At 53.9% G+C, this 24,277-nt stretch overlaps 1 long non-coding RNA gene across 1 annotated transcript in view; it reads left to right on the top strand.

Annotated features, from left to right (window-relative positions):
- The window catches only part of LOC142107957 (uncharacterized), a 49,394-nt gene extending 41,652 nt beyond the window's left edge, over window positions 1-7,742 (top strand). The window contains exon 3 of the long non-coding RNA XR_012680055.1: window positions 6,861-7,742. This is a non-coding gene — a long non-coding RNA (uncharacterized LOC142107957). The remainder of the gene's footprint in view (window positions 1-6,860) is intronic.
- The last annotated feature ends 16,535 nt before the right edge of the window (window positions 7,743-24,277 follow it).

Genomic DNA, 24,277 nt, shown 5'->3' with positions numbered 1-24,277 from the left:
TAAATTTCCAATTCGACCACAGGATACACTCCAACCTTAAACTAAAGAGCTGCTAAACTATTAATGGTTATGACACAGTGGGAGCTTGGGTTTCTGAGATTTTGTTTTTCATTTGGGTGGGGTAATGTTGGGGGAAGGGGTTCATATTTTTTTTGGGACGGGGGGTCAGTAGTCAGTAAGGCAGGGCTCTGGGAAAGACTGCTGCATGTAGTAGCCCCCTAGGCTCTGGCTTGGGCAAGGGGAACCTTAGTAAAAAAATTATTCCTACGTGTTAGCAAAACACTGGCAAATAAAAAAAAATTGAATCAGCCGGTCACTAACTTGTTATAGAAAGTTTAAGCATTTTAAAGGTGAGACAATAGGAATGTTTAATAGCCGCGAGGTTCCATGGCAACCTCATGTTTATCTTTATACATGCATTACTGCCAACTACACTCTATAAGGTACAAGCAGAAAAAAACGAAGATCAAAGCATCACGCGATAACACGCTGCGTGCTGCTACTGCGGCGTTGAATCGCCCCCTAACAGTCTCATAGTAGCAAACATGGAGGTTTGATTATCATTTGCATGCTCTTAAGTGCCGATAAAGCATTTGAAGCACAGGTGTGCACACTGGGAAGCATCAACCTAACTATGTAACATTAAAACTGGCAGATCCAACACATGAATAAGGCACAGACTGTCCACGCACTTCTGTAACCACAATATCAGAGTAAACCAGGCATGGCTTACATGCTATATATATATGCATGCATATATATATATATATATATATATATATATATATATATGTGTATACATATATGAAAAGTCGTCAACCTGCATCTAAGAAGCGTGCCCACAGATTAAAGGAGATGTCAATCCAAAACTTTTTGAGGTGTACATCCAGGGCCTCATTTAGAGTTGGACGCAAAGTTCGTTTTAGGCGCATCAACCAAAAAACCACTATCACGCATGTGCAGCAAGCACCATAATCGCCTGCATCTTGGACGCAGTTAACACTTGCGACAGCTTGCGGCTTAGTACGAGAGAAAAGGTGTAACGCGGAATTGTGAAGGTGTGACCCCGTAAGTAAATCCTAGGCGTAGTAATGCGCAGACGCAACACATGTCAAAAAAGGGCTAAAACTGTGCAGCAGGAATTAGGTGGCGCAAGTAGCTAGCTGTACAAACTGCTCGCAGCTCGGTAGGGTATTACGAGTGGGACGCAACTGGGGGTTGCATGCCACTCGTAATACCCTACCAAGCTGTGGCACACTCCCACTCCTCCATGTCTTAGGCGGACATTGCGTCCAACTCTAAATGAGCTCCCCAGTGTGCAAGCCATCAATTGCTGGTCACTATATTTCACTATCTTAGCAAAATGCTTGTGCGTGTATCCAAAATGGCACCGATAGTTTCCCATAATGCTGTCAGCGTCCTCCTATGTTCTTCAAAGTGCCACACTTCCACCGCCAATTTATTGTGAATAATACTAATAGATATTCTAGGTTTAGTGGCGCTTTAAATTACATTATGCAATAAAACATTTACTAGCATAATGCAGCATAGTTTTTCAAAGAGGATATGTCTTGCCAACGTAATCTTATTAGTTTAATTGAGGAAGTAAGTAGGAATAGAGATCACGGCGGTCTACTAGATGTAATCTATTTACATCCTAGAAAGACCATTCATGTGGTGCCACATGTAAGATGTTTCATAAATAAGGGAAATAAATCTTGGAGACAACATTTACACCTGACTTACATGTTCATTAATAGGCCATAAACAATGAGCTGAAATGAAGATTAAAATATTGATAAAATTCATGTGTATTCATTGAGAGATATGTGTAAATTTCACAGATGTTTTTATGGTATAAACCGTAATCTAAAAACAATAAAAATCCTCTCATCAGCTCCATCTACAAAAGTTTATGTTCAAACTCCTAATGACCTCTCTGTATTAAAATGACTTCATTCTAGATGCTTGTCTCACTTGCATATCATCATCATCATCACCATTTATTTATATAGCGCCACTAATTCCGCAGCGCTGTACAGAGAACTCACTCACATCAGTCCCTGCCCCATTGGAGCTTACAGTCTAAATTCCCTAACACACACACACACACACACACACTAGGGTCAATTTGTTAGCAGCCAATTAACCTACCAGTATGTTTTTGGAGTGTGGGAGGAAATCGGAGCACCCGGAGGAAACCCACGCAAACACAGGGATAACAAACTCCTCACAGATAAGGCCATGGTCGGGAATTGAACTCATGACCCCAGTGCAGTCCAGTCTATACAGATAAAACTGATTGCTGATCTGATTGGTCAGCAAATGAATCGTTTCACCAGCAGCAAACAAATCGTACTATGGGGTCTATTTTACTATTGTGCAGCAGTAACACTCATTGGGACTGATTGATCAAAATCACTCTGCCTAGAACAGAGACATACGCCAGTAAACGCACTCCGTCTTCGATTGCAAAGGACACTTACTACTGCCTACGATTTCGGGGAGTGGACGGGGAAGGGGCGTTTTGCTGTAGTCAATGTGCAGTAAGGACATGTCAAACTCAAGCGCACACATCTCAAAGTTACTTGTTTTTCTACCGTCTCTCTTGCTCCAGTTACAGGGTCAGTTTAAGTCCAGATCACTATTGATGACAGTCTCCTATGCATGCTATAACATGTGTTTGCAATCAGCAGCAACTGTAAAAATGTAATTTATGTTCAGTAGACATTAGAAACATCCTAATAAATGTATTTCCTGGGGGGAAAAAATATAATAAAAAAAATAAAAACAGGTGATATTAATTCAATTAAAAAAAAATTGTGCATTCTTTTGAAAACTTATTATCCACATAGGTATGGGACGTATCCTGCAGGGTCATGTGTAGCAGAGCAGAGCAGACCTACACCCAAATTCATTAGCACACATATCTTCAGACCCGTTCCTTGTTGGATTCAGGAGTGCGCAGAGCCGAATTGCGCACATTTTTAAACAAACACACGTTGTGCTCAGTGTTGCGTCTTGATAAATCAGGTCCATTGTGTATAGCTGCTAAATACTATGCCGGGGCTGCTCAGGGAGCCCGGATGGAGAACTCCCTCCTACACTAACCTCTTTTACTCTTCACTGCAGGCTAACGCTGCCTCTACTTATACTATGCCATGGAAATGTATACAGATATGTAAGCAGGTGAATCTAGAGTGCACAGAATCACAATACTACTCAGGCCAATCAATACAGTTGTGTTGTTATGCAGAGTTCTGGAGTGTCAATAAGGTCTTGTCATAATGATTATCTTCATTTAACTGATAAGTGTAATGTGAAGACCCTCTGATGAGCGTAGACATTCCTACGCCCTGGCTAGCTGGTGGGTATAGGCAAATAAAGGCCAGAGGTCCCCTCCTCCCAAATACACAGGTGTTTAATACAAGTCTTGAGTAGGGGACACCAGTGGTTGTGCAGTGCAAAGTCCTAAATAAATATTTGGCGCCAGGTCATCTCAAATCAAGCAAGAAACTTTTACATTATACTCTTCCTCCAGCACAATAAACATGACGGTTACAGACCAGCTGTTGCTGCTACTACTGGGAGTAGTAGTTCCTCAGGCACACACAGGCCTCTCTCTGCCCTTCTATCCAGCGGCTTAACCTTCCTATAGGAGCACTTCCCAGGGGCTCTCCAACTGGGGGCTCCTCATCTGTCACACACAGCAACACTGTCACAAGCCCAAATAGCCACACTGCGCAGTGCAGCAACCCCTGCTCTCACGATGTGAGCACTTCTAAGGGGGCTATCTCCATGGGAGTGGTGAGTAGAAGGGGCTCTCCTTTCACTTTATGCTGCCTCATTGTGGTGCTACTGTCTTCTTGTGGGGTACTCCGGAAAGTGGAGATCCACCCAGGTGGTCTCTTTCAGTTGATGGGGCTCTCCCCCTCTTTTTCATACCACTGCCCTCATGGCGACCACCATGAATCCATGTCCAACATGTTGAGGGAACCCCAGTTTATGGGGAACACACCTCTGGTGCCTCTTTACAATTGTGGATGTTGACACCCCCCCCCCCCCCTTATGGGCTCATAGCTTATGGCCTTATGCATACGCTGGACACACCCCTTTTTCCCGAGAACCCAGGACCACATTCCTACCTTCCCAAGTCTCAACATGCACTCCCTCCTCATTCGGAGACAAACCAGAGTCTTTTAAGGACTTGGGGCCTCCCACCTGACTTGGCCAGTAAATCACATTAGACACCTTCGCTCTGCAATGCTGACCATGTCTCCCTCTGGTGGCGGGGCAGTATGCGTTACCGCCAGCACTACCCTCCGGTTAACCTTATCTGCCGTCATCGGGAGCGCGCACTACTATAGTAACACTTGGGTCGTTACAGTAAATTGGCTTAATTTTTTTTTACGAATGCAAGTAACCTAATTGAAAGTTTGCAATAGGTAACATAGTCCAGGATTTCATACTTGCAGTCACTAGTCCTCCAAGATCAACAGGCCGTGGGAGAGAGGGCGTGCAAATGTGTCAGCAGCAAGTCAGTCCATCAATGTAGCTGGGATGTATCTGTGTAATGTGATAGGACACATTTGTGCTATCTTGTTAGGAGGTGTTACAATGTGGCTGGACAGTCTATGAAATGTAACTGCAGGGTCTGTATAGTGTGGGTGGGTGGTCTGTGCAATAGAGTTGGTGATTCTGTTTAATGTGGCTGTGAGCCTGAGGGGTTCTGTGCTCTGTGGCTATGAGGTTCTTTGTAATGGTCATGGGGTGAAGGGTCTGTGTAAGGTAAAAGGTGGCTCTGTGCAGTGTGGTTGGATAATGGAGGAAAAAGTCCCAATATTTCTACCTTACTTAGGGCCCAATTTTATTTAATATTAATCTGTGGGGCATCAATATTGCTGGCATCAGTGGCAGATTTACAGGACATAGTTCCAGTATGACTTCTGTTACCTCCTTCATCACTCATTCTGACTAGGTATGTACATTTGGATGACTACAGTGGGTGTGTTAATCATTAATACAGTTATGTGACTATAGTAGCAGTAACTGAGTTTGCTGACGTATTGACAACGCTGCTCTTTGTCTAGCTGCATTTAAATGTGATTTCCCAAAATGTTAAGTGGATCTTGAATGTAATTGAACTGGAATTGAATTTCCTCTCGATCTGTGAAGTGCGAAGAACTATGAAATTTGCATAATTGCGTAACTAATTTTTATACATAAGTAACCTAAGTCAGAGTTAATGAAAAACACACATGTGCATGTACAGAAACCTATAGATCCCCCACATTTATAAATTCTCCTTCAACCAACAAAGTCCAAGTTCAGACTGCATCAGGCAGAATAGCTGGAGACTGGGCAGCACGGTGGTGTAGTGATTAGCACTTCTGCCTCACAGCACTGAGGTCAAGGCCTTATCTGTGTGGAGTTTGTATGTTCTCCCTGTGTTTGCGTGGGTTTCCTCCGAGTGCTCTGGTTTCCTCCCACAATCCAAAAACATACTAGTAGGTTAATTGGCTGCTATCAAAATTGACCCTAGTCTCTGTCTCTGTCTGTGTGTGTGTATGTTAGGGAATTTAGACTGTAAGCTCCAATGGGGCAGGGACTGATGTGAATGTGCGGAATTAGTGGCGCTATATAAATAAATGATGATGATGATGACTACAACACAGCATCATGAAAGTACAAACACTGAGTTTTCTCCATCCTACCACTGCTTTCTGATCTGTCTGTCTACTTCTTGTCACATTTTCTGGACTCTGGGACCTGTCCAGCCCCCCCGATAACACTATACTTCATTCCAGTAGACAACATCAACAAGGTATTGTATTTTCAGATGATTTTGACAAATAAATACAATTAAAAAGATGCCTCTGAGAAGAGACAAAGGTTGACAAGCCTTAGATAATATTAGATGATCGATTAATATGATTAATGTGGCTAATATGAAAGGTCTACCTGCCCTGGTCATGACTTTGGATGTCCATAAGGATGCAGAAACAATAGCTCCACCTGGACTTTGGGGGTGACGGCTTCCTCAGAGAATCAGTACTTTTTACCATTATCCATTTTGCCTAATGGTTTGTTTTGTCCCTGCTTAAAATACACAACGGCATCAGGCAGGATTGTCACCTATCCACGTTAATTTTTGCACTTATGATGGAACTGTTCGACTTAAAACTTAGAACCAATCCAGACATCAGAGGAATCCAGGTTGGCCCCTGAGAGCACAAAGTTCCACTATATGTCGACAATATATTACTGTTACTGTACTATGATTTCTCTACCAAATGTGATGCATGAGATCCATTCCTTTAGCCAAGTCTCAAACTTTGAAGCCAATTTTGAAAATACTGAATTTCTGGATCTAAACATGCACCGTCGAGATTCTTACGTGTTCCAAGCCTTATATATGTATTATTAAGGGACCTCAAGAAGCTTCAACGTAAAATAGAAACATTAAACTGGGCAGGCAAATGACCACATGGGAAACTTCAAACCCCATACAAATTAAAAAAGGGCCTTGGGGTCCCTAACTTCATGGCCACTTACCTAGCTGGGTTTAATCTAAACAGTCTAGATCGCCCCTAGTTAAACTTTCTCCAAGCCTGAATTTTTTGGCAAAGATCTGAGAGACTTGCAAACCCCACTTGGATATCCAGCTTTCTTCCCCCTATATCTTTCCTCTTTGGGTTAACTCTAATTTCCCTGCGGGTCTTTCCACTACCTTCTCTCGAGATTGGATTCAAGTGGCAGCAAGTTTTGTTGGTGACCTTTTATATCAAACTATTATATTCTCAGCTGTTCTGCAAACCAAATTTTCTGACTTCAACCCAATTTTTGTTTAATACTTTTAGCCACATCATTTTCTGAGGCCTCTCCAAATGGATGGACACAGGTTGTAGTCGAAATCTGGAAAATAAAAAGTTTAAAAAAAACGTAGGATAACCACTCTTGCCCATGGGGTCTTAACCAGTCTCTGCCTAGAGTCAGAACCAATTGAAGTCAATTGAAAAGATTGAAATTGTCACCAGGAATGGAAAACCACAGGTAAAACAGCAGACCACATTGTCTCAGTAATATCTCATTGTGGTGCACCCCCGACTTACATTTTGCAGTGGAATATTCCATTTATACGTATGATGAGCAGGGCTTAAGTTGCAACGATTGAATGGAAAATAACATCATGAAGGAGGAGAGATGTTACAAGGAAAGGCAGACTGGTTTCTGAGCTACAGATTGGGATGTGTGCAGGTGAGGGAGAATCCTAAAAAATGAAACACAGTAACAAATATATAATATACATCGTATGATAATTTATGATACAGGATTTTTCATGATATACGCAAAATATTTCTGGGTTAACCCTTTCTCTTAATAACATGCACAAATACTTTATAGGCATTTACTAACCCTGTGCCATATTATTATGATAATTATCCTTCATTTATAACAAGCCAACATATTACGCAGTGCCGTACATTGAGGGGCTCATAATACAAATAGCTTACTTACAGACATGAAACAGAAGCTAAAGATGACCCTGCGCAAGTGAGCTTACAATCTAATATGTGGGAACAAATGATACAATAAGGTGGTGGAATAACAATTATAGCTTTTGGTGAAGAATGTGTCTGGCTACTGCAAGGCATCCACCAATATTAAAGCAGCGGCTACCGGTGGTGTTGTACGGTTGGAATGAGAACAGTGGAAGCTGGAGATATGAAAGAAAAACTAGTCATTTAGAACTCATAAGACAGTCAGCTGCTGACAACCACAACTTCACCATTTATCTTAACCGAACCTTCTTCCTTTTCTGGTTCTGTGCTGTTACCTTTGTGGTTGTCCTCCGGCTCTGAGTAGCTGTGAATATTTGCTGGCATCGTGCTCTCTCCTGAACACAGAGAAAGGACACTTGTTCCCCGTGTTTCACAGAAGTTGTGGCCTGCAGAGATCTCCAAAGAGGAACATTGATGGTATGAGCAATGACGGCTGAACTCAGCAGCTGTCCCCAGATGGTATTCCAACCCTGTCTTGGTCTCAGTACAACTCTGTAATTTCCCACTACCTTCACAAATTTGTAATTGTTTTATAATTGTGAGAAGAGGCCTATGAGAGCGGTAGGGCACAAGGCTGATCTAACGTGCCGCCATCTCTAACTGCCTTAATGTTAGTGGGTGCTGCCGCATTTTTTGGATAGTCGATGTGTCGGGATGAATCCTCTTCATGGGATGCAACATATTTAATTCTATGTCCTACTTGTGGAGGAGAGTACAACAGAAAGCAGCAAAGGGAGCTGGGTACATCAGTCTGTCAGATCATTTGACACTTCGTATACCCTATACGAACAGTATACAGAAGGCATTTTCCCAAACAACTAATGGGAAAGCATCTCCAACTTTGAATTTGAGGACGTAACTCCCGGGGTAGCAGCTGCTACTCTGGCCCATAGCTCTGTGGACCTATCATCTGTGCTGCTCAGGGGCCCTGCTCTCCTCTGCAATGTCTGTAGTCAGCAGGGAACTTAATGAGCTCCCTACTTTGTGATCACCGACACCACAAGGGATTTGAGGCATGGAAAGCCATGCATGAGACAGCATTTAGGGAGCTCAAAAATGACATTCTGTTCTGAGTGGTAAGAAATTCTGGTGTTCACTTCCTCACTGAGCAGGAAGTGAAGTGCCGAGTGGCAGGCAGTGGTGGAAGAGGAGGCTGCGGGGTATCAGTGAAGTTAGTGAGGGGAGGCTAGAAACCATTTTTAAGGGGGACCCAAAAGTTCTCTCTACAGGGTAGAAAGCAGGTACGTGGTGATTCTGTTTAAAAAGAAAACGCTACTTTAGCCATAGGGATTCTGGGCCTGATTCATTAAGAAAAGTAAGCAAAAATAATGAGTAAGTTTCCTCATGGACAAAACCATGTTGTAATACAAGGGGTGCAAATTAATTTATTATTTTGCACATAAGTTAAATACTGGCTGATTTTTCATGTAGCACACAAATACTTGATAGCTTCATATTTTATACTGAAATCTAAAGTTGATCTTGAACTCTACCTCAACTATAAATCTGTCCACACATTTTAAATTTAGCTCCCCCTCCAATGCAACATGGTTTTGCCAAGGAGCAAAGTTACTCTATTTTTTGCTTTGCTTTCTTTAATGAATCGGGCCCTCTATTGCTACAAAAGTAAATCTGGAACTACCCTTTAATTACATTAAAACAGTGATGGGCAACCTGATACACTTCAAGAGCTGCAACTTACCACACTTTCACCCCAACTTTAAAAATAGGCCGCACGGTACCCTTAATCTCAGTAATAAGTTAACACAATACATGTAATTAAAGAACTACACCAATCTGTCATAACATACGAGCAGGCATTTTAATGTGAGGCAAACACGTGTTACAAGATATAACAAAGAAATCTGAACGTTTAATGTCTCTTCTGCATGATCAGATTTTCTACCAGCTTTTGAAAGTCAGGTGGAAAAGGCACAAGACAATTCTGGAACCATAAAAGAAGGAAGTGGGACCACAGGTTAGGGCTTGGAGGGCCACAGATGCCCCCAGGGCCACAAGTTACACATTACAACTTTAAAGTTTACCTATCTTGCAGTTTTCAATAATCTAACATCAATAGTAGACCCTGAAAATAATGGCAGATAAATCAGATATACTAAATGACAGGAGGTGATAGGAGTTGTGTGGAATTAGGTGAGAAGAGAAGGACATCTTGGTGACAGAGGACTTGGTAAATGAACAGATGTGTGATAAATAGCCTGTGGACATTTCTACATTATGAGATATTGAACTGAGTGAGGTCATGATGTGACATCATAATGGTAACTGCTGATATCAGGCTTCAAGATTCCATCTTGTCTCACACACAACCAGGACACAGACACAGCACCAGCATACATCACAAGCTGTCCTGCACGTACTACATCTTCTGCAGCTTGCCGTCCTCTGACTTGTGCTTCTCAAACTTGTAGCCATCTTGCCGTAAAAGATCTGCATTAGGTAACTATGTCTTTTGAGTCTGTATAGAAATAAGAAGAGGGGGTGTTAAGGGTGGGGTGGCTTACCTTTATGATGCAAACCACCTGGGTTTGTTGGTTGTGGTCAATATGTTTAGTGTGCCAAGATAGGGATTCAATTATCCTTGTAGACGTGTACCAATATTCCTTGCAGTGTCTATAGAGTGTCCTTGTACATTTCATAGTCTTCCTTGCTTGTCCTGTGAATAGAACACAGAATGGGGGGGGGGGGGGAATAGTTGGGTAGTGGGAGAGAGTTGGTTAGCCGAGGGAGCTCTGGATGTGTATAGCTCGACTGTTTATAAATGGTTGATAGTCACTTGTCAGGTAGAAATAATTTTATAGCTCTCCCTTACCACCAGAGTCTGGTGGTAAGGGAGAGAGTGTTTATACTCTGTGTATGGTATAGCTCAAAGTAGGGAGAGTGTTATAGCACATGAGATGTAGTCAGAGCCGTAACTAGAGATTTCAGTGCCCCGGACGAGCTAGACCACTGGCCCCACCAATAAATTAATAACCCCTACTCCAGTTAAATTAATAGCCCCTACCTCTATTAAATTAATAGCCCTTATCAATACATTAATAGCCCCTAATCCAGTTAAATTAATAGCCTGTGAGGATGGACCGAGAGACTGACATGCTGAGGGGGAGACACAGGCTGAGGGGGAGACAGAGGGGAAAGGGGAGACACAGGCTGAGGGGGAGACAGAGGGGGGGAGACACAGGCTGAGGGGGGGGGAGACACAGGCTGAGGGGGGGAGAGACACAGGCTGAGGGGGGGAGAGACACAGACTGAGGGGGGAGAGACACAAGCTGAGGGGGGGAGAGACACAGGCTGAGGGGGGAGAGACACAGGCTGAGGGGGGGGACACATGCTGAGGGGGAGACAGAGGGGAAGAAAAGACACAGGCTGAGGGGGGAGAGACACAGGCTGAGGAGGAGACAGAGGGGAAGGGAAGACACAGGCTGAGGGGGGAGAGACACAGGCTGGGGGGAGAGACACAGGCTGAGGGGGGGAGAGACACAGGCTGAGGGGGAGACAGAGGGGAAGGGAAGACACAGGCTGAGGGGGAGACAGTGGGGAAGGGGAGACACAGCTGAGGGGGGAGAGACACAGGCTGAGAGGGGGAGAGACACAGATTGAGGGGGGGAGAGACACAGGCTGAGGGGGGGAGAGACACACACTGAGGGGGGAGAGACACAGGCTGAGGGGGGAACACAGGCAGTGGGGGAGACAGAGGGGAAGGAGAGACACAGGCTGAGAGGGAGACAGAGGGGAAGGGGAGACACAGGGTAGAGGGGGAGAGACACAGGCTGAGGGAGGGAGAGACACAATCTGAAGGGAGGAGAGACAAAGGCTGAGGGGAAGACGGAGGGGAAGGGAAGACACAGGTTGAGGGGGGAGAGACACAGGCTGTGGGGGAGGGGAAGGGGGAGACACAGGCTGAGGGGGAGACAGATGGGAAGGGGAGACACAGGCTGAGGGGGGAGAGACACAGGCTGAGGGGGGGAGAGACACAGGCTGAGGGGAGGGGAGACACATGCTGAGGGGGAGACAGAGGAGAAGAAAAGACACAGGCTGAGGGGGGGAGAGACACAGGCTGAGGGGGAGACAGAGGGGAAGGGAAGACACAGGCTGAGGGGGGGAGAGACACAGGCTGGGGGAGAGACACAGGCTGAGGGGGGGAGAGACACAGGCTGAGGGGGAGACAGAGGGGAAGGGAAGACACAGGCTGAGGGGGAGACAGTGGGGAAGGGGAGACACAGACTGAGGGGGGAGAGACACAGGCTGAGGGGGGGAGAGACACAGGCTGAGGGGGGAGAGACACAGATTGAGGGGGGGAGAGAAACAGGCTGAGGGGGGGAGAGACACAGGCTGAGGGGGGGACACAGGCTGTGGGGGAGACAGAGGGGAAGGGGAGACACAGGCTGAGGGGGAGACAGAGGGGAAGGGGAGACACAGGGTGAAGGGGGGAGAGACACAGGCTGAGGGGAAGACGAGGGGAAGGGAAGACACAGGCTGTGGGGGAGACAGAGGGGAAGGGGGAGACACAGGCTGAGGGGGAGACAGAAGGGAAGGGGAGACACAGGCTGAATGGGGGGAAACACAGGCTGAGGGGGGAAGAGACACCGATTGAGGGTGGGAAGAGACACAGACTGAGGGGGGGGAGAGACACAAGCTGTGGGGGAGAGACACAGGCTGAGGGGGGGAGAGACACAGGCTGAGGGGGGGAGAGACACAGGCTGAGGGGGAGTTGACACAGGCTGAGGGGGGTGAGAGACACTGATTGAGGGTGGGAAGAGACACAGACTGAGGGGGGGGAGAGACACAAGCTGTGGGGGGAGAGACACAGGCTGAGGCGGGGAGAGACACAGGCTGAGAGGGTAGAGACACAGGCTGTGGGGGAGACAGAGGGGAAGGGGGAGTCACAGGCTGAGGGGGAATCAGAGGGGAAAGGGAGACACAAGCTGAGGTGGGGAGAGACACAGGCTGAGGGGGGGAGAGACACAGGCTGTGGGGGGGGGAGACACAGGCTGTGTGGGAGACAGAGGGGAAGGGGGAGACACAGGCTGAGGGGAGAGAGACACAGGCTGAGAGGGGGAGAGACACAGACTGATGGGGGGAGACACAGACTGAGGGGGGAGAGACACACGCTGAGGGGGGAGAGACACAGGCTGATGGGGGGAGACAGGCTGTGGGAGAAACACAGGCTGAGGGGGGGAGAGACACAGGCTGAGGGGGGTAGAGACACAGGCTGAGGGGAAGACAGAGGGGAAGGAAAGACACAGGTTGAGGCGGAGAGAGACACAGGCTGTGGGGGAGACAGAGGGGAAGGGACGACACAGGCTGAGGGGAAGACAGAGGGGAACTAAAGACACAGGCTGAGGCGGAGAGAGACACAGGCTGAGTGGGGACAGACACAGGCTGTGGGGGAGACAGAGGGGAAGGAATGACACAGGCTGTGGGGGAGACAGAGGGGGAAGGGAAGACACAGGCTGAGGGGGGAGAGACACAGGCTGAGGGGGGAGAGACACAGGCTGAGGGGGGAGAGGCACAGGCTGAGGGGGGGGAGACACATGCTGAGGGGGAGACAGAGGGGAAGAAAAGACAAAGGCTGAGGGGGGGGGAGAGACACAGGCTGAGGGGGAGACAGAGGGGAAGGGAAGACACAGGCTGAGGGGGAGACAGTGGGGAAGGGGAGACACAGACAGGGGGGAGAGACACAGGCTGAGAGGGGGAGAGACACAGATTGAGGGGGGGAGAGACACAGGCTGAGGGGGGGAGAGACACAGACTGAGAGGGGAAAGACACAGGCTGAGGGGGGAACACAGGCTGTGGGGGAGACAGAGGGGAAGGGGAGACACAGGCTGAGGGGGGAGACAGAGGGGAAGGGGAGACACAGGGTGAAGGGGGGAGAGACACAGGCTGAGGGAGGGAGAGACACAATCTGAAGGGGGAGAGACACAGGCTGAGGGGAAGACGGAGGGGAAGGGAAGACACAGGTTGAGGGGGGAGAGACACAGGCTGTGGGGAAGACAGAGGGGAAGGGGGAGACACAGGCTGAGGGGGAGACAGATGGGAAGGGGAGACACAGGCTGAATGGGGAGAGACCCAGGCTGAGGGGGGAGAGACACAGGCTGAGGGGAGGGGAGACACATGCTGAGGGGGAGACAGAGGGGAAGAAAAGACACAGGCTGAGGGGGGGAGAGACACAGGCTGAGGGGGAAACAGAGGGGAAGGGAAGACACAGGCTGAGAAGGGGAGAGACACAGGCTGGGGGGAGAGACACAGGCTAAGGGGGAGACAGAGGGGAAGGGAAGACACAGGCTGAGGGGGAGACAGTGGGGAAGGGGAGACACAGACTGAGGGGGGAGAGACACAGGCTGAGAGGGGGAGAGACACAGATTGAGGGGGGAAGAGACACAGGCTGAGGGGGGGAGAGAAACAGGCTGAGGGGGGGAGAGACACAGGCTGAGGGGGGAACACAGGCTGTGGGGGAGACAGAGGGGAAGGGGAGACACAGGCTGAGGGGGAGACAGAGGGGAAGGGGATACACAGGGTGAAGGGGGAGAGACACAGGCTGAGGGAGGGAGAGACACAATCTGAAGGGAGGAGAGACAAAGGCTGAGGGGAAGACGTAGGGGAAGGGAAGACACAGGTTGAGGGGGGAGAGACACAGCGTGTGGGGAAGACAGAGGGGAAGGGGGAGACACAGGCTGAGGGGGAGACAGATGGGAAGGGGAGACACAGGCTGAGTGGGGGAGAGACACAGGCTGAGGGGGGAGAGACACAGGCTGAGGGGGGGAGAGACACAGGCTGAGGGTAGGGGAGACACATGCTGAGGGGGAGACAGAGGGGAAGAAAAGACACAGGCTGAGGGGGGGAGAGACACAGGCTGAGGGGGAGACAGAGGGGAAGGGAAGACACAGGCTGAGGGGGGGAGAGACACAGGCTGGGGGGAGAGACACAGGCTGAGGGGGAGACAGAGGGGAAGGGAAGACACAGGCTGAGGGGGAGACAGTGGGGAAGGGGAGACACAGACTGAGGGGGGAGGGACACAGGCTGAGGGGGGAGAGACACAGGCTGAGGGGGGGAGAGACACAGATTGAGGGGGGGAGAGAAACAGGCTGAGGGGGGGGAGAGACACAGGCTGCGGGGGGACACAGGCTGTGGGGGAGACAGAGGGGAAGGGGAGACACAGGCTGAGGGGGAGACAGAGGGGAAGGGGAGACACAGGGTGAAGGGGGAGAGACACAGGCTGGGGGAGGGAGAGACACAATCTGAAGGGGGGAGAGACACAGGCTGAGGGGAAGGGAAGACACAGGTTGAGGGGGGGAGAGACACAGACTGTGGGGGAGACAGAGGGGAAGGGGGAGACACAGGCTGAGGGGGAGACAGAAGGGAAGGGGAGACACAGGCTGAGTGGGGGGGAGACACCGATTGAGGGTGGGAAAAGACACAGACTGAGGGGGGGAGAGACACAAGCTGTGGGGGGAGAGACACAGGCTGAGGGGGGGAGAGAAACAGGCTGAGGGGGGGAGAGACACAGGCTGAGGGGGAGTTGACACAGGCTGTGGGGGAGACAAAGGGGAAGGGGAGACACAGGCTGAGGGGGGGAGAGACACCGATTGAGGGTGGTAAGAGACACAGACTGAGAGGGGGAGAGACACAAGCTGTGGGGGGAGAGACACAAGCTGTGGGGGGAGAGACACAGGCTGAGAGGGCAGAGACACAGGCTGTGGGGGAGACAGAGGGGAAGGGAGACACAAGCTGAGGTGAGGAGAGACACAGGCTGAGGGGGGGAGAGACACAGGCTGTGGGGTGGGGAGACACAGGCTGTGTGGGAGACAGAGGGGAAGGGGGAGACACAGGCTGAGGGGGGGAGAGACACAGGCTGTGAGGGGGAGAGACACAGACTGATGGGGGGAGACACAGACTGAGGGGGGGAGAGACACAAGCTGAGGGGGGAGAGACACACGCTGAGGTGGGAGAGACACAGGCTGATGGGGGGAGACAGTCTGTGGGAGAGACACAGGCTGAGGGGGGGGAGAGACACAGGCTGAGGGGAAGACAGAGGGGAAGGAAAGACACAGGTTGAGGCGGAGAGAGACACAGGCTGAGTGGAGAGAGACACAGGCTGTGGGGGAGACAGAGGGGAAGGGACGACACAGGCTGAGGGGAAGACAGAGGGGAAGGGAAGACACAGGCTGAGGGGGGAGAGACACAGGCTGAGGGGGGAGAGACACAGGCTAAGGGGGGGAGACACATGCTGAGGGGGAGACAGAGGGGAAGAAAAGACACAGGCTGAGGGGGAGACAGAGGGGAAGGGAAGACACAGGCTGAGGGGGGGAGAGACACAGGCTGAGGGGGGGAGAGACACAGGCTGAGGGGGAGACAGTGGGGAAGGGGAGACACAGACTGAGGGGGAAGAGACACAGGCTGAGAGGGGGAGAGACACAGATTGAGGAGGGGAGAGATACTGGCTGAGGGGGGGAGAGACACAGACTGAGGGGGGGAGAGACACAGGCTGAGGGGGGAACACAGGCTGTGGGGGAGACAGAGGGGAAGGGGAGACAGAGGGGAAGGGGAGACACAGGGTGAAGGGGGGAGAGACAGGCTGAGGGAGGGAGAGACACAATCTGAAAGGGGGAGAGACACAGGCTGAGGGGAAGACGGAGGGGAAGGGAAGACACAGGTTGAGGGGGGAGAGACACAGGCTGTGGGGAAGACATAGGGGAAGGGGGAGACACAGGCTGAGGGGGAGACAGATGGGAAGGGGAGACACAGGCTGAGTGGGGAGAGACACAGGCTGAGGGGGGAGAGACACAGGCTGAGGGGGGGAGAGACACAGGCTGAGGGGAGGGGAGACACATGCTGAGGGGGAGACAGAGGGGAAGAAAAGACACAGGCTGAGGGGGGGAGAGACACAGGCTGAGGGGAAAACAGAGGGGAAGGGAAGACACAGCCTGAGGGGGGGAGAGACACAGGCTGGGGGAAGAGACACAGGCTGGGGGGAGAGACACAGGCTGAGGGGGGGAGAGACACAGGCTGAGGGGGAGACAGAGGGGAAGGGACGACACAGGCTGAGGGGGAGACAGTGGGGAAGGGGAGACACAGACTGAGGGGGGAGAGACACAGGCTGAGGGGGGGAGAGACACAGGCTCAGGGGGGGAGAGACAAAGATTGAGGGGGGGAGAGAAACAGGCTGAGGGGGGAGAGACACAGGCTGAGGAGGGGACACAGGCTGTGGGGGAGACAGAGGGGAAGGGGAGACACAGGCTGAGGGGAAGACGGAGGGGAAGGGAAGACACAGGTTGAGGGTGGAGAGACACAGGCTGTGGGGAAGACAGAGGGGAAGGGGGAGACACAGGCTGAGGGGGAGACAGATGGGAAGGGGAGACACAGGCTGAGTAGGGGAGAGACACAGGCTGAGGGGGGAGAGACACAGGCTGAGGGGGGGGAGAGACACAGGCTGAGGGGAGGGGAGACACAGGCTGAGGGGAGGGAAGACACAGGCTGAGGGGGAGACAGAGGCTCTGGGGGAGACAGAGGGGAAGGGGAGACACAGACTGAGGGGGAGACAGAGAGGAAGGGGAGACACAGGGTGAAGGGTGAGAGACACAGGCTGGGGGAGGGAGAGACACAATCTGAAAGGGGGAGAGACACAGGCTGAGGGGAAGACGGAGGGGAAGGGAAGACACAGGTTGAGGGGGGAGAGACACAGGCTGTGGGGAAGACATAGGGGAAGGGGGAGACACAGGCTGAGGGGGAGACAGATGGGAAGGGGAGACACAGGCTGAGTGGGGAGAGACACAGGCTGAGGGGGGAGAGACACAGGCTGAGGGGGGGAGAGACACAGGCTGAGGGGAGGGGAGACACATGCTGAGGGGGAGACAGAGGGGAAGAAAAGACACAGGCTGAGGGGGGGAGAGACACAGGCTGAGGGGAAAACAGAGGGGAAGGGAAGACACAGCCTGAGGGGGGGAGAGACACAGGCTGGGGGAAGAGACACAGGCTGGGGGGAGAGACACAGGCTGAGGGGGGGAGAGACACAGGCTGAGGGGGAGACAGAGGGGAAGGGACGACACAGGCTGAGGGGGAGACAGTGGGGAAGGGGAGACACAGACTGAGGGGGGAGAGACACAGGCTGAGGGGGGGAGAGACACAGGCTCAGGGGGGGAGAGACAAAGATTGAGGGGGGGGGAGAAACAGGCTGAGGGGGGAGAGACACAGGCTGAGGAGGGGACACAGGCTGTGGGGGAGACAGAGGGGAAGGGGAGACACAGGCTGAGGGGAAGACGGAGGGGAAGGGAAGACACAGGTTGAGGGTGGAGAGACACAGGCTGTGGGGAAGACAGAGGGGAAGGGGAAGACACAGGCTGAGGGGGAGACAGATGGGAAGGGGAGACACAGGCTGAGTGGGGGAGAGACACAGGCTGAGGGGGGAGAGACACAGGCTGAGGGGGGGAGAGACACAGGCTGAGGGGAGGGGAGACACAGGCTGAGGGGAGGGAAGACACAGGCTGAGGGGGAGACAGAGGCTCTGGGGGAGACAGAGGGGAAGGGGAGACACAGACTGAGGGGGAGACAGAGAGGAAGGGGAGACACAGGGTGAAGGGTGAGAGACACAGGCTGGGGGAGGGAGAGACACAATCTGAAGGGGGGAGAGACACAGGCTGAGGGGAAGACGAGGGGAAGGGAAGACACAGGTTGAGGGGAGGAGAGACACAGGCTGTGGGGGAGACAGAGGGGAAGGGGGAGACACAGGCTGAGGGGGAGACAGAAGGGAAGGGGAGACACAGGCTGAGTGGGGGGAGACACAGGCTGAGGGGGGGAGAGACACCGATTGAGGGTGGGAAGAGACACAGACTGAGGGGGGGGAGAGACACAGGCTGAGGGGGGGGAGAGACACAGGCTGAGGGGGAGTTGACACAGGCTGTGGGGGAGACAAAGGGGAAGGGGAGACACAGGCTGAGGGGGGGAGAGACATCGATTGAGGGTGGAAAGAGACACAGACTGAGGGGGGGAGAGACACAAGCTGTGGGGGGAGAGACACAACTGTGGGGGGAGAGACACAGGCTGAGGCGGGGAGAGACACAGGCTGAGAGGGCAGAGTCACAGGCTGTGTGGGAGACAGAGGGGAAGTGGGAGTCACAGGCTGAGGGGGAATCAGAGGGGAAAGGGAGACACAAGCTGAGGTGGGGAGAGACACAGACTGAGGGGGGGAGAGACACAGGCTGAGGGGGGGAGAGACACAGGCTGATGGGGGGGAGACACAGACTGATGGGGGGGAGACACAGACTGAGGGGGGGAGAGACACAAGCTGAGGGGGGAGAGACATACGCTGAGGGGGGAGAGACACAGGCTGATGGGGGGAGACAGGCTGTGGGAGAGACACAGGCTGAGGGGGGGAGAGACACAGGCTGAGGGGGGGGAGAGACAAAGGCTGAGGGGAAGACAGAGGGAAAGGAAAGACACAGGTTGAGGCGGAGAGAGACACAGGCTGAGTGGGGAGAGACACAGGCTGTGGGGGAGACAGAGGGGAAGGAATGACACAGGCTGTGGGGGAGACAGAGGGGAAGGGGGAGACACAGTCTGAGGGGGGGAGACACAGGCTGAGAGGGGGAGAGACACAGACTGATGGGGGGGAGACACAGACTGATGGGGGGAAGACACAGACTGAGGGGGGGAGAGACACAAGCTGAGGGGGAGAGACATACGCTGAGGGGGGAGAGACACAGGCTGATGGGGGGAGACAGGCTGTGGGAGAGACACAGGCTGAGGGGGTAAGAGACACAGGCTGAGGGGGGGGGAGAGACAAAGGCTGAGTGGAAGACAGAGGGGAAGGAAAGACACAGGTTGAGGCGGAGAGAGACACAGGCTGAGTGGGGAGAGACACAGGCTGTGGGGGAGACAGAGGGGAAGGAATGACACAGGCTGTGGGGGAGACAGAGGGGAAGGGAAGACACAGGCTGAGGGGGGAGAGACACAGGCTGAGGGGGGAGAGACACAGGCTGAGGGAGGGAGAGACACAGGCTGAGGGGGAGACAGAGGGGAAGGGAAGACACAGGCTGAGGGGTAGACAGAGGGGAAGGGAAGACACAGGCTGAGGGGGGAGAGACACAGGCTGAGGGGGAGACAGAGGGGAAGGGAAGACACAGGCTGAGGGGTAGACAGAGGGGAAGGGAAGACACAGGCTGAGGGGGAGAGAGAAACAGGCTGTGGGGGAGACAGAGGGGAAAGAAAGACACAGGCTGAGGCGGAGAGAGACACAGGCTGAGTGGGGAGAGACACAGGCTGTGGGGGAGACAGAGGGGAAGGGAAGACACAGGCTGAGGGGGGAGAGACACAGGCTGAGGGGGGAGAGACACAGGCTGAGGGAGGGAGAGACACAGGCTGAGGGAGGGAGAGACACAGGCTGAGGGGGAGACAGAGGGGAAGGGAAGACACAGGCTGAGGGGTAGACAGAGGGGAAGGGAAGACAGGCTGAGGGGGGGAGAGACACAGGCTGAGGGGGAGACAGAGGGGAAGGGAAGACACAGGCTGAGGGGGGGAGAGATTCAGGCTGAGGGAGGGAGAGACACAGGCTGAGGGGGAGACAGAAGGGAAGGGAAGACACAGGCTGAGGGGGAGACAGTAGGGAAGGGGAGACACAGACTGAGGGGGGACAGACACAGGCTGAAAGGGGGAGAGAAACAGATTGAGGGGGGGAGAGACACAGGCTGAGGGGGGGAGAGACACAGACTGAGGGGGGGAGAGACACAGGCTGAGGGGGGGACACAGGCTGTGGGGGAGACAGAGGGGAAAGGGAGACACAGGCTGAGTGGGAGACAGAGGGGAAGGGGAGACACAGGGTGAAGGGGGAGAGACACAGGCTGGGGGAGGGAGAGACACAATCTGAAGGGGGGAGAGACACAGGCTGAGGGGAAGACGGAGGGGAAGGGAAGACACAGGTCGAGGGGGGGAGAGACACAGGCTGAGGGGAAGACGGGGGGGAAGGGAAGACACAGGTTGAGGGGGGGAGAGACACAGGCTGTGGGGGAGACAGAGGGGAAGGGAGAGACACAGGCTAAGGGGGAGACAGAGGGGAAGGGGAGACACAGGCTGAGGGGGGGAGAGACATCGATTGAGGGTGGGAAGAGACACAGACTGAGGGGGGGGAGAGACACAGACTGAGGGGGGGAGAGACACAAGCTGTGGGGGGAGAGACACAACTGTGGGTGGAGAGACACAGGCTGAGGCGGAGAGAGACACAGGCTGAGTGGGGAGAGACACAGGCTGTGGGGGAGACAGAGGGGAAGGGAAGACACAGGCTGAGGGGGGAGAGACACAGGCTGAGGGGGGAGAGACACAGGCTGTGGGGGGGAGACACATGCTGAGGGGGAGACAGAGGGGAAGAAAAGACACAGGCTGAGGGGGGGAGAGACACCGGCTGAGGGGGAGACAGAGGGGAAGGGAAGACACAGGCTGTGGGGGAGACAGAGGGGAAGGGGGAGACACAGGCTGAGGGGGAGACAGAAGGGAAGGGGAGACACAGGCTGAATGGGGGGAAACACAGGCTGAGGGGGGAAGAGACACCGATTGAGGGTGGGAAGAGACACAGACTGAGGGGGGGGAGAGACACAAGCTGTGGGGGAGAGACACAGGCTGAGGGGGGGAGAGACACAGGCTGAGGGGGGGAGAGACACAGGCTGAGGGGGAGTTGACACAGGCTGAGGGGGGTGAGAGACACTGATTGAGGGTGGGAAGAGACACAGACTGAGGGGGGGGAGAGACACAAGCTGTGGGGGGAGAGACACAGGCTGAGGCGGGGAGAGACACAGGCTGAGAGGGTAGAGACACAGGCTGTGGGGGAGACAGAGGGGAAGGGGGAGTCACAGGCTGAGGGGGAATCAGAGGGGAAAGGGAGACACAAGCTGAGGTGGGGAGAGACACAGGCTGAGGGGGGGAGAGACACAGGCTGTGGGGGGGGGAGACACAGGCTGTGTGGGAGACAGAGGGGAAGGGGGAGACACAGGCTGAGGGGAGAGAGACACAGGCTGAGAGGGGGAGAGACACAGACTGATGGGGGGAGACACAGACTGAGGGGGGAGAGACACACGCTGAGGGGGGAGAGACACAGGCTGATGGGGGGAGACAGGCTGTGGGAGAAACACAGGCTGAGGGGGGGAGAGACACAGGCTGAGGGGGGTAGAGACACAGGCTGAGGGGAAGACAGAGGGGAAGGAAAGACACAGGTTGAGGCGGAGAGAGACACAGGCTGTGGGGGAGACAGAGGGGAAGGGACGACACAGGCTGAGGGGAAGACAGAGGGGAACTAAAGACACAGGCTGAGGCGGAGAGAGACACAGGCTGAGTGGGGACAGACACAGGCTGTGGGGGAGACAGAGGGGAAGGAATGACACAGGCTGTGGGGGAGACAGAGGGGAAGGGAAGACACAGGCTGAGGGGGGAGAGACACAGGCTGAGGGGGGAGAGACACAGGCTGAGGGGGGAGAGGCACAGGCTGAGGGGGGGGAGACACATGCTGAGGGGGAGACAGAGGGGAAGAAAAGACAAAGGCTGAGGGGGGGGAGAGACACAGGCTGAGGGGGAGACAGAGGGGAAGGGAAGACACAGGCTGAGGGGGAGACAGTGGGGAAGGGGAGACACAGACAGGGGGGAGAGACACAGGCTGAGAGGGGGAGAGACACAGATTGAGGGGGGGAGAGACACAGGCTGAGGGGGGGAGAGACACAGACTGAGAGGGGAAAGACACAGGCTGAGGGGGGAACACAGGCTGTGGGGGAGACAGAGGGGAAGGGGAGACACAGGCTGAGGGGGAGACAGAGGGGAAGGGGAGACACAGGGTGAAGGGGGGAGAGACACAGGCTGAGGGAGGGAGAGACACAATCTGAAGGGGGAGAGACACAGGCTGAGGGGAAGACGGAGGGGAAGGGAAGACACAGGTTGAGGGGGGAGAGACACAGGCTGTGGGGAAGACAGAGGGGAAGGGGGAGACACAGGCTGAGGGGGAGACAGATGGGAAGGGGAGACACAGGCTGAATGGGGAGAGACCCAGGCTGAGGGGGGAGAGACACAGGCTGAGGGGAGGGGAGACACATGCTGAGGGGGAGACAGAGGGGAAGAAAAGACACAGGCTGAGGGGGGGAGAGACACAGGCTGAGGGGGAAACAGAGGGGAAGGGAAGACACAGGCTGAGAAGGGGAGAGACACAGGCTGGGGGGAGAGACACAGGCTAAGGGGGAGACAGAGGGGAAGGGAAGACACAGGCTGAGGGGGAGACAGTGGGGAAGGGGAGACACAGACTGAGGGGGGAGAGACACAGGCTGAGAGGGGGAGAGACACAGATTGAGGGGGGAAGAGACACAGGCTGAGGGGGGGAGAGAAACAGGCTGAGGGGGGGAGAGACACAGGCTGAGGGGGGAACACAGGCTGTGGGGGAGACAGAGGGGAAGGGGAGACACAGGCTGAGGGGGAGACAGAGGGGAAGGGGATACACAGGGTGAAGGGGGAGAGACACAGGCTGAGGGAGGGAGAGACACAATCTGAAGGGAGGAGAGACAAAGGCTGAGGGGAAGACGTAGGGGAAGGGAAGACACAGGTTGAGGGGGGAGAGACACAGCGTGTGGGGAAGACAGAGGGGAAGGGGGAGACACAGGCTGAGGGGGAGACAGATGGGAAGGGGAGACACAGGCTGAGTGGGGGAGAGACACAGGCTGAGGGGGGAGAGACACAGGCTGAGGGGGGGAGAGACACAGGCTGAGGGTAGGGGAGACACATGCTGAGGGGGAGACAGAGGGGAAGAAAAGACACAGGCTGAGGGGGGGAGAGACACAGGCTGAGGGGGAGACAGAGGGGAAGGGAAGACACAGGCTGAGGGGGGGAGAGACACAGGCTGGGGGGAGAGACACAGGATGAGGGGGAGACAGAGGGGAAGGGAAGACACAGGCTGAGGGGGAGACAGTGGGGAAGGGGAGACACAGACTGAGGGGGGAGGGACACAGGCTGAGGGGGGAGAGACACAGGCTGAGGGGGGGAGAGACACAGATTGAGGGGGGGAGAGAAACAGGCTGAGGGGGGGGAGAGACACAGGCTGCGGGGGGACACAGGCTGTGGGGGAGACAGAGGGGAAGGGGAGACACAGGCTGAGGGGGAGACAGAGGGGAAGGGGAGACACAGGGTGAAGGGGGAGAGACACAGGCTGGGGGAGGGAGAGACACAATCTGAAGGGGGGAGAGACACAGGCTGAGGGGAAGGGAAGACACAGGTTGAGGGGGGGAGAGACACAGACTGTGGGGGAGACAGAGGGGAAGGGGGAGACACAGGCTGAGGGGGAGACAGAAGGGAAGGGGAGACACAGGCTGAGTGGGGGGGAGACACCGATTGAGGGTGGGAAAAGACACAGACTGAGGGGGGGAGAGACACAAGCTGTGGGGGGAGAGACACAGGCTGAGGGGGGGAGAGAAACAGGCTGAGGGGGGGAGAGACACAGGCTGAGGGGGAGTTGACACAGGCTGTGGGGGAGACAAAGGGGAAGGGGAGACACAGGCTGAGGGGGGGAGAGACACCGATTGAGGGTGGTAAGAGACACAGACTGAGAGGGGGAGAGACACAAGCTGTGGGGGGAGAGACACAAGCTGTGGGGGGAGAGACACAGGCTGAGAGGGCAGAGACACAGGCTGTGGGGGAGACAGAGGGGAAGGGAGACACAAGCTGAGGTGAGGAGAGACACA

This window comes from Mixophyes fleayi, chromosome 11 (assembly GCF_038048845.1).
Source record: "Mixophyes fleayi isolate aMixFle1 chromosome 11, aMixFle1.hap1, whole genome shotgun sequence".
In the NCBI taxonomy this organism is placed as follows: Eukaryota; Metazoa; Chordata; class Amphibia; order Anura; family Limnodynastidae; genus Mixophyes; species Mixophyes fleayi.
Note: the sequence above shows the minus strand (reverse complement) of the source record. Positions and strands in the feature narration are given on the sequence as shown.